Consider the following 11,311-nt stretch of genomic DNA (forward strand, 5'->3'; position numbering starts at 1 on the left):
GGAATGTGTCCCCACCCACAGGTCGGTTCCCTGCTCTGTGGTCTGAGGAATGTTAGCCTCTCCCTTCTGGAGGGGCAAATGTTCCATGACCTTCTGGAAGTTCCTGAGCTGACCTTTTCATTCCCCCCTTTTCTTTGGGCATGCTTCAATCTTGAAGCTATTGTGGATTGTTATGCAGCTCATACCCCTGGTCCTCTGTACTTAGCTCTTGATATTTTTGTCTCAGGACCTTCAATTGTACCATCACCTATGCAGGCTTTAATAAAAGCAACTAAACAATTTAGAATGTAAGGGTCCAAAGTCAGAAGCAGGAACAAAATGATCAGGGTTCCTAGCAATGCAGAAATCAAGGTAGTAAACCAGAGGGAGGAGTTAAGCCAAGACTCAAATAGCCCTGACTCTGTTTTCTCTGTCTCTTCTGCTTGGCTAACTCTTCTCTCACCTTGGCCAATGAATCTTTAACTATCCCTGGAATGGTCTCCAGTATGTGCTTCCTGATGTTTCATACCCCCAGGTAGCATAGAAGAAATGGTTGGCCCCCTAACACTGATGGGCCTGTTGCTGGCTTCTCCCATCTCAGGGACACACATATATGGGGGTTTCTTGCAGGACACTCTACAATTTTGGTGTCAGCATCCTAAGCCCCACCCTCCAAGGCCACTTCTAGGACACAGTTTAGATTTACAAGTCCCTTGTCCCCCACATTCAGGCAATCCCTCTCCCTGTGTCTCCAGGCCAATGACACCCCAGAAGTCAAGGTCCACCACTAAGTCACAGAGATCAAAGTCAGGGTCCAGCCACCAGATACAATGTGGGTAGTGGACCAAGCCACATCCCCAGTGGTTGAAAGCACCTGCCAAGTCACCCTTGTAGGGTTGTGGGGGCTGCTGAGGCTCAGAGCTGGAAGATACACCATAGCCTCTGGTTTCTCTGGCCTTGCGAAAGGAGTTGCTCAGGTGTCTGGCTGCTATCTAGTTGGCATCAGGGCAGGTGCTGCTCTGATGTGAGCCCAGGCAGTTACTCCATCTGCTTTAATGGAGGTCGGGGTGCTCAACAACACCAGGAATGGCCCTCTCCACTTTGCTTCCAGTGTTCAGCACAATGTCTCTTAGCATATACCTGAAAGACTCCGTGGTGGGGAGCCCCATACTCAGGATGTTGCGACGCCCAGGAACCCACAAGAGACTGTCCTTGTTGTAATTGCACGAGGTTTATTGACAGGGTCCAGTGCACTGGGGTCGACTTGTATCCTATGCAGGGGTAGAGGAGTTCGACAAAGAATTGCTGGGCTAAGGGGTATTTAAAGGAGAAAACCACAATCCAGGGGGGTAGGGAGGACATCTTATGAAAATACCAAAAATACCAGTGAAGAGTCACAAGAGGAATGGAAAGTCACAAAGAGAAACACCTAGTTTCACAAGATTGTTTTCAAGTTATTGATCTAACTTAATTCCTGGAACAGAGTCGCTGAACCGGCTTGGATAATCATGTGTTCTGTGGTCAGCCAGTTCTCGGACCAGGCTGTAGTCAGCCAAGCTCCAAGAACAGGCTATGCTGTTTTAGGGCCCAACTATTTTTCTTTCTAGGCTCCAACTTGGTCCAGGCGGTCAAACTTAAATTTGTACCTTACATACCCAATCTCCAACTTGGTACTTGTGTGGAACCTCTGGGGTACCTGCACAAGGTTAGGCCACAATTCCTGGTGGCTGATCTGAAAAGCTTGCAATTGAGTCGTAAGATCCTTTTCAGCCTGAAAAGTCACTCTGCCGGGATCAAAAGCTAGGGTCAAGGGAGCGGGTGTCCCATGCAGGATCTCAAAAGGGGTCAGGTTAAAATGATTAAAGTGGATGGAGTAACTGCCTGGGCTCACATCAGGGGGTGTTCAGGTCCAAGGCGAAGGGCACCAAGCAGTCCATGCCAGTCTCCAAGGTCAATTTAGTCAAGGTCTCTTGTAGGGGTTCTGTTTATTTTCTTTATCTGCCCTGAGCTCTGGGGATGGTACACACAATGGGGTTTCCTAATAGTCCCCAATATCTCTGCCAATCCCTGACTTACCTTAAGAGACAAAGGCAGGCAGGACCATTGTCCCATCCAACTACCTTGGGCACTCCGAACCTCTGGAAATTTTTCTTCTAATATCTTCTTAGCTACCACAGTAGCTGTTTCCTGCTTGCTGGGGAATGTCTCAACCCACCCAGGGAAAACATATACAAACACTAAAAGGTATTTGTAATCATATTTTCCTGGCTTAACTTCTGTAAAAGCGACCTATCAATAAACTCTAGGCTGTTCTCCCCTAGGTCTTTTGCCCTGTTTACTCTTGGCTGCATAAGCATTTACTTGCTGGCATACTTTACACTGTTTTACTCTCTTTCTGGCCCAGAACCTGAGGTATATATATTAGGTCTCTTAACTGAGATGACAAGCTTTAAAAATGACAAGCTTTTTATCCCCTAAATGAGTCCATCAGTAGATTTGGCCTAGTACATTTTTTGCTTGCTTTCTGGGGAGCATAGTTCTCCCTTGTTGTGTGCGCCATTGTCCTACCTTCTCTTGGTGATAGTTGGTAGGGTGGCTAGCAATCTGAGTCCTTTCTTCTATATATATATTTTTTTCTTTTTTAGAACATCTGAATTTTTTAATCCTTCTTTACAGGTTACCTAGACCACTTTTGATTAAGAAAACTGTAGAAAGTTAGTAACTGCCTCAAGCGGACGCCAGTTGGTGGCACGTGTTAATTTCCACAGAGTCCTGCTTTTCGGGGTGTCTGAATGCACTGCTGGGGGTCTCTGCTCAAACTTGCTGGAATCACTCATGGCAGATTTTAGTCCACAGGTCGCTTTTCCCCATATTTCTTTGTAAACTCTTCAGCATTCTTACAGAATTTTTTACGGTCCTTAGAGTATTCTTCAGCTAGGTCAGCCCGGAGTGGGTGCTCAGGCTGGGGGGTCATTCACCAGTGCTATGAGGGACTGGATTACTTGGTCAGTCTTGGTGGCTGGCTTCCAGTTTTCAGCACTAATGACTGGCAGACACACCTGCCCCTTCTCATCGATGTTAGGGTGGTAGATCTTTGTTTTAAGTGTGATCTTGGGTGGTTTGAATGGATACTCTGCTGGAAAGTTGATTTCAATTCTGAAGGCTCCCTTATCATATGGAGGGTTGTCCTTCATCAGCCTCCTGCTGGCCACCATCTTGGATCTGGTCTCTTCTATATATTTTAAGTGATACCATCTCTTAGTCCAGTCCCATTTTCCAGGAGGTATTTCTTGCAGGCCCATAACCAGGGTAGGCTCCTGCATAGCCACTTCTTGAGCCACTTGATCTGCCTGGTTATTGCCCCAGGACACTGAGTCTCTTCCCTTCTGATGTCTTGGTTAATGAATAATACTCATAGTTGCTGGCTTCATCAGATCCAAGATGATCCAATTTCCTGCTTGTTTATTTCTTTTCCCTCTGATGTGAGCAGTCCTCTGTCTTGCTATATAGCCTCATGGATGTGGGCTGTGGCAAAGGCTATCCATGTAGATGTTGATCTTTTTGCCTGCTCCCAGGGCCAAGGCTTTGGTCAGAGCCATCAGCTCTGCCTTTTTGGCTGACATTCCCAGAGGAAGTGGTTCTGCCCAGACCACCTTGCACCTGTCCACAATGGCGGCTCCCACCTTGCCCTTTCCCTCTACCAGGTAGCTGCTGCCATCAGTGAATCAGGTTGCCTCAGCATCAGGGATTGACAGGTCCTTTTGCCATCCCTGGTCCTCAGCTAGAATCTGTTGGCAATCGTGAGTTGGTGAATTGAGGTCAGGGCCGGGTAGCAGAGTGGCTGGGTTGAGGGCCACTGGTGACATGAAGGTCACCCGATCTGAGTTTAGCAACAGAGTCTGATAATGAGTCATTCGGGCGTTGGTCAGACATCATCAATCCAGGGGCTAGCAAACAATGCTCTCCAAGGCATGGGGAGCTTGGGATCTGTAGCCAGCAGAATCCAGCTGTACTTAGAAATTCCCGTGCCTGCTTGGGGCTCTGCAGAGGGGGCTGTGCAGCATGGTCTCCTTTCGAACATAGGAGAGCCAGTGCTGGCTGTCTTTCAGCAGGCAGCCCAGATAACTTACTTTTCTCTTGCAGATTTAGACCTTCTTGACCGAGGCTATGTGTCTCAATCCTCCCAGCTCCTCCAAGAAGCATTTAATCCCCTCCTTAGTCCTCCTTAGACTTGGGCCCCAGGTTTCTTCACAGGCAGGAGGGGAGTATTCCAAGCCCATTGGCACTTCCACAGGATCCCTTGTTCTAGGAGCCTGGTATTGTGGTGCCTGTCCCATCCCAAGCTTCCCTCAACATCAGATATTGGTGCACAGACACCGGGGAGGCTTGGGCTCTGAGCTCCACATGGCGGGTGGGGTGGGCTGGTTGGTGGTCCTCCCCATCCCTGCCATCTCAATCCCGGCCCGGGGAAAGGCCTTGAGCCACCAGTCTGGGTCCTGGGGTGCCCTGTCCAAGGTCTCAAACAACTTGTATTCATCTTCTATCCTGAGAGTCAGGACTCTGTAGATTCCTTCCCTGTTTTCTTTCTTTCTTTCTTTCTTTCTTTCTTTCTTTCTTTCTTTCTTTCTTTCTTTCTTTCTTTCTTTCTTTCTTTCTTTCTTTCTTTCCTTCCCTCCCTCCCTCCCTCCCTCCCTCCCTCCCTCCCTCTCTCTCTCCCTCCCTCCCTCTCTCTCTCCCTCCCTCCCTCCCCCCTCCCTCCTTCCTTCCTTTCTCTTTCTCTGCTCCTCTGCTGGCCTTCGTTGGGTTTTGCTGACACTGGTCTTTTCTGATGATTCTGTGGTATTGGTTCGCCTTGCCTTCATCGCTTGTTCGGACTTCATCGAGAGAAACACACCAAAAAAACTCATGATATTCCAGTTTCATAGAAAGAAACACACCAAGGAACTTCTCGTGATACTCCAGTGGCCTCTGGCAGCTTTCTCGGACGAGGGCCGAATGGCCGAGCCTCTCCATTTCTTCTGGGCGAATTGCCATTCCTGATTCGTGAATGGTGTTTGTGAGTGGATTGAGCTGGCACTGCTGATTCCTGTGAACTGAGCTGCTGATATCCTGACAATGAAGACTGGAATCACTCCAAAGAACGATTTCTAAACAGGTCCACACCCCCTCCCCTTTGTCCTATTAACCTTTCCTTTCCACTACCCCTGGTGTGGAGTGGGTTAGAAGGGAGGTTATAGTGTTGAAGAACCCTTAATAAAGTAGGCTGTGGAAAATCCAAGCTTACAAACAAGCCCCAGATACCTAAGTGTCTTATCTTCCCCATGGCTTCATGCACAACCATGCCTTAGTGCACTGCCATGTCTGAAACATAAAGATAGGTAGAGCCAGTCTTCTCACTTGGTTTTCCTCTTTAAAAGTTGTTTGTTTGCTTTTTCTGGATGTGATGGTAAACACCTGTAGGGGAAACAGAGGCAATTGGATCTTTTTGAGTTCTAGGCCAGCCAGGAGTACATAGTGAGACCCTGATTGTTTTGTTTATTTTATTTTTTTTAATGTGTTATTTCTAGTCACTTGCCTTTCTACATGCATTGTAGAATGTACATGGTCTGAAAGAGTTTAGGCAGCCTTACAGAGTACTAAATCATATTTCCTCCACATCCCCATCATCTCTTTGTAGTTTGGGGCAAAAAAAATGTTGGCTGGCATGCATCATTAGATTTACAACTATGTGTTTCTGAGCAGTTGTAAGTAAGCCTATTTTATTTTATTTTGGGGAGTTTTAAAAATTAATCTTTCCATTCATTTTGTTTGTTTGTTTGTTTGTTTGTTTGGTTTTTGTTTTTCGAGACAGAGTTTCTCTGTAGCCCTGGCTGTCCTGGAGCTCACTCTGTAGACCAGGCTGGCCTCAAACTCAGAAATTCGCCTTCCTCTGCCTCCCAAGTGCTGGGATTAAAGGTGTACACCACCACTGCCCGGCCCTGCAATCTTTCCATTTGTTTACATCTCAAATGACATCTCACTTCCCAATTACGCCTCCAGAAACCTCCCATCCCACATCCACCCTCTCCCATCCCACCGCTGAAGCATCCCCCTAGACTGGTGCATCCAACCTCCCCAGGACCAAGGGCCTTGCCTCCTGTTGATGTCAGGCAAGGATCTCCCCTGCTACGTATGTATCTGGAGTCATGAATCCCTCCCTATACGCTCCTTAGTTGGTGGTCTAGTTCCTGGGAGCTCTGGGTGGTCCGGTCAGCCAATGTTGTTCTTCCTATGGGGTTACAACCACCCCCCTCCACACTCCTCTAGTCCTTCCGCCAGCTTCTCAACCGGGGTCCCTGAGCTAAATGAGCCTATTTTATATAACAGTATTCACTGCAAACATTCAGACATACAGCAGATTTTATCTGTGTTTGCCATGTACCTTACACATTTCCAGAGCTTATTAGTTGTAGAAGGTTCTTTTGTGGGCTGTGGTTCTCTGCCAGGGGAATCTGTCCTCTGCAGACAGGGACAACTATTTCTTCCTAACACACGAGTCTCTGTGTCCTCCTCTTCCATCTCTATGTGATCAGAGTCCGGCTCACCTTGCCGTGTCACAGGGTGAGGCACAGGCAACCTCTCCTGGGTTTGATCTCAGGAGAAAACAGCCAGTCTTTCTTTGATAAGAAAATCTAATCATTGGCGTGGGGCTTGAATACGGAGAGAGTGTCTGTCTGATGGACATCGTTGGCTTTCCCCTTCCGTTCTGGGGGATATCTTTGTTATAGGTTCAGCGTATCCCTTTCCCCTCCCACTCAGAACATGTTTTGGACACTTCCCCCTGGGCCCTGTGGTTTCTGCAGAGAAACAACCTGCCATTTGATTTGTTCCTCTCTCCACCAATAGTCTGGTTTCTCTTCAGGTGTTTAAGCTGTCTTGGTACGGACCTGTCCTATTGAGGAAACCTGGCACAGTGAGACCAGGGTAGAGGGTCCCCACAGTCCCACTCAGCTGGGGTGGGAGAGAGGACAGTCTTGACCTATTGCCCTTGGCTAGAATTGAGGGTCCAGGGTCCAGAAGTGTTCTGTCTTGTAGGGCTAGCTGCCCCTTTCTTGGCCTTTGGCTGCAGAAGCCATGCTGGTGAAGGCCTTCCACGAATGCTTGGCATTTCCGAATCACCGTCATCTCCATTAGCTGATCTTCAAATACCCAGGAGTGTGCTGTAAAGACTACAAACACAAACAGGCACAAACAGGGCACACACTTCTCTGAGTTCTGGGCCAGCTGCCTGCTTTTCATCTCTGACTGAGTTTGTTTCTCATGTCCACTGTGGTTAGCTGGGCTTGACGAGAGGAGTGGGAAAAGCAACTCTACTGATCTTTTGGGAAATGGGTTTTGATGTCATAAAAGTGGTTAGGGTGACTTTTTCTCCCTTTCTTCTCTAGAAGGCTTTGCTTCAGGTAAGAATTTCATCCTTAAATGAGATTTGTTGAGACATACCGATAAAGTCATCTAGTCCACAAGACGTGTCTCTCTTTCTCTCATCTGCTCCCCTCCCCTCTCCCCCCTCTTCCCCCCTCCTCCCCTCATCTCTTCTCTTCTTCCTCATTCTCCGATGTCTCTTCTCTGCCCTCTCCCACCGACTTTCCCCTCCCTCCCTCCCTCCCCTCCCTCACAAAGTCAGCTCAGGAGTTGTTCTTGGTAATTTATGACTGGGGAAGGTGATGGTGGTGGAGGAGGAGGAGGAGGAGGAATATCAGCTTTATATAGAGATGTTTGAAATAATGGGCTCACTTCAAAATAATCTTATTCTTTCTTTTTCTAATATAAATTTCAGACAGTTCTGTTTTTTAGGACTCACATATTTTACCCGTTTTTCAATGTGTAAACTTAGCTGTACAAAACATATTCTTTTTATTTTTCCTTAATGACTGTTTTTTAAATTTTTAATTAAATTATTGAATAGATAGTAAAGACCAGGGACCCTTAGTAAATTCCTTCCTCCTTGGGCTGGTCAGAGTTGGATCCGATTAAATAAGAGCAAGATAGTATCTATCCTGCTCATAAAGTGAACAGACACTTATGGGTAATTGCATGAAATTAATTTTCTCCTAATTTCTACAACTTGCTCCTGCGACAAACCTAAGACCAAAAAGAAGAGGGTCTTCTGAGTCCTTACAGCGCACAGGTAACCAGTGTTTCCTGATTTAGAAATGGGTAAGGTTCTCACATACTCAGTTGAAGAACATTTCATCTGGAATATAATAGAACTTACCTTGCTTTGGGATGGTTTCTGCTAGCAAACTCAGAGAAAGGGAGAAAGGGGGGAAGGGGGAGGGGAAGGGGGAGGGAGGGGGGGGAGAGAATATAAGAAAGAAAAAAGGAGGGTTGCTTTTCATTGTGTGGTTTCAGACTGAGAACCCTAATTTGCCTCTGATTTTGCCCATACAGTACTCAGCAGCAGAGCGGCATTAAATAATACGGTTTGCATAATTTTTAGTATAGATTCTAGAAGGAGTAGGGTTCTTTGCACTAATTTTTAATAATCCACTTCCTTAAAAACTATAGGAAAAAGAAAAAGAAAAAAACATGCATGGTTTTGTCTCCCCCTGCTGGCCATTTATATGTACTTCAGTTTTAAACCAGACTTGTTTTCTTTCCCACCGCTGTGAAAGTTATTTTATTTAAATTTGTGGTTTGAGATTTTCCTACATGCATACAATAATGTTATGATCAAATCCCCTCTCTCTATTCTAACTGAGCTCACAGCTGGGTGGGACTGTGGATACCTTCTCTCCCCGAGTAGAGTGTATAGCAAGCCCCTTCCAGCACTACAAAAGACAGGCAGGAGGGATGAAGATTCCATGTCTGCACCTGCTTGATTTCTTCATGACCTATGATCCAAATGTACGGCTCCTCAGCAATGGGGTCACACCGTCAAGCTCTGAAGAGTAACCAAGAACACTGGAATTCGCCTGTAATGTCTAGTGTGTGTCGGGGTCGGGGAGGACTCCATGGGACCAACAACTGGAAAAGAGGTAGCTTACACTTGGCCCTGGGTGTTTTGTTTCATAGCCTATAGTGTATGAGAGAGGCATTACTTCCTGTACACTATAGAGGGTAACTTAAACCTTTTGTATATGTATCCATGTGTATTTAAGGCTAGTGCTATCTACAAAAAAATCAGAAAAAAATATTTTAAAAGATTATTGGAATGTGATGATGCTGAGAGTTTTTCAACACATTTGCAATAAAATATTTTCTCAAAAGCTTATTTACATTATTTTATTTCTCAACATTTTGACAGTTTTTTTTCAACACAGTAATTGTCATTTGAGTTTGGGATTCTTTTTACCCTCGGAACTGAAATTTTATACAAAGGACACATCGAGAAGAAAAATAAAGTTAGTAAATAAAGTGGACTAGGGGTTCGGCTGGACGCCGTCTGGTTCTCGGGCTGTCAGGTGACAATGTCTCCCTCTGTCTAGTCAGACAGACTTGCTCCTCAGCGGCCATGTGAGTGCTACTGTGTTCAGACTGCTACCTTTCCATGTTCTTAACGACACATCCCGCTCGTGAGAGACGGTGGCTCATCTGCTGTGTCCTCTGCTGTCAATTGTCTGTGTCCCTGAGCAAGCTGAGCTGACAAAGCTAAGCTGTCAGGTGTCAGAGTAGCTAATAAAAGCAACAAGCCAAGAATCATACAGACAGACCTCCAGCCCCTCCCCGGGATGGAAAAAGGCTGCTTCTTCTCGGTCCCTTTCATAGACTTGCACGTTAAGTCTTGGGTTACGTTTTTGTGTCAGGCACTGCATGGTACCTGGCATTCTGAGGCCATTGAGGGATGTATAAGGATGGACATACACCGTTTGGACAGTTGGATTGTGATGAAACGCAGTCCTATGTATGATAAACCCTTTTGCAGTTCAGAGAAGAAAGTGACTAGGTGGTTGCCATTGTAGAAACAGAACTATATTGGCCTCTGGAATCTTGACAATGTGGTTTCTTTACTCAGTTGCTATTCACATCACGTGAGCTTGTGAGAACTGCTGGGAGAGCCTATCTCAAAGGAGACACCGCAAGGCTAGGAGGCCAAGCACGTCATGCTTGATCAGTGAGGAGGCTGGGCAGCCCTGAAAATCCTGTGTAGTAGCTCCCAGTTCTCACGAGGCACATTGAACCCCTCCTGCCTGCTTGGCTTGTTAGACCTACCACTTAACTTCAGTAGTGCTGTGCTGGCTCTGATCCCGAAGGAACATAACTGAGCCCAGCTTGTCAATTTACTAATCTAAGCAAACAGCGAAGAGAAAGCCTTTTAAAGATCCTCTGTAAATAAAATATGGGTGGCTACATTGAAGATATGTGTTTGGCTTCTTTTCAAATGCAGTTGTATTAATAATTCAGATTTTCCTTTAACACAAAAAAGTCTTAAGTAAATTTTGATAACGTTTAATGAATTACTACCCCGTATAAGGCACCAGAAGGATGGCATTAGGAGGCTGGAAAGAGCTCAGTGGTGAAGAGTACATACTGTTTTTTTCTGAGAACTAGAATTTGATCCCTAACATCCATGTCAGGCAGCTACAACTTCTTGTAACTTCAGCTTAAAGAGGATCTGACTCCTCTGACTTCTGTGGACACCTTCTCTCCCATACATATACACATACACATACAAACACATAGACGTAGACATATGCACACACAGAGACATATACACACAGAGACACACAAACACATACATACAAACACATATACATATACACACACAGACACATACACACATACACAAGCACATCTACACAGACACACAGACAAACCACATACACACAGACACATATACACAGACATGGACATACACAGACACATACATTGACACATACACAGATAGACACATACACACATACATAATACACATACAAATACAAAGTCATACACGCATACACAGGCATGTACACAGACACACATATAAACATAGACACATACACACAGACACACATACACAGACACAAATACAGATACATAATTCAAAATAATAAAAATAAATCATTTTTCTAAAGTGATTTTTAGAGACAGGTGTGATGGCACACACCTTTAGTCCCAGCAGTCTGGAGGCAGAGGAAGGTGGATCTATACAACTTCAAGGCCAATCTGGTCTACAAAGCAAGTTCTAGGACAGCCAGGGCTACACAGAGAAATTCTGTCTTGAAAAAACAAAACAACAAAAATATACTCAGTTCCCAGTTCTCCAGAATGGATGATGGAGAGGTTATCTTGATTTTTACAATGCCTTACAAACACCACTCGTAGATAAATGGGCAAAAATCATAATTTTACACAGTCAATATTTGTAGTA

At 45.5% G+C, this 11,311-nt stretch overlaps 1 pseudogene; it reads right to left on the minus strand.

Moving 5' to 3' along the window:
* Positions 1 to 2,782: 2,782 nt before the first annotated feature.
* Positions 2,783 to 3,334, minus strand: Gm3744 (annotated as a pseudogene).
* Positions 3,335 to 11,311: the final 7,977 nt, after the last annotated feature.

Source organism: Mus musculus, chromosome 18 (assembly GCF_000001635.26).
Source record: "Mus musculus strain C57BL/6J chromosome 18, GRCm38.p6 C57BL/6J".
In the NCBI taxonomy this organism is placed as follows: domain Eukaryota; kingdom Metazoa; phylum Chordata; class Mammalia; order Rodentia; family Muridae; genus Mus; species Mus musculus.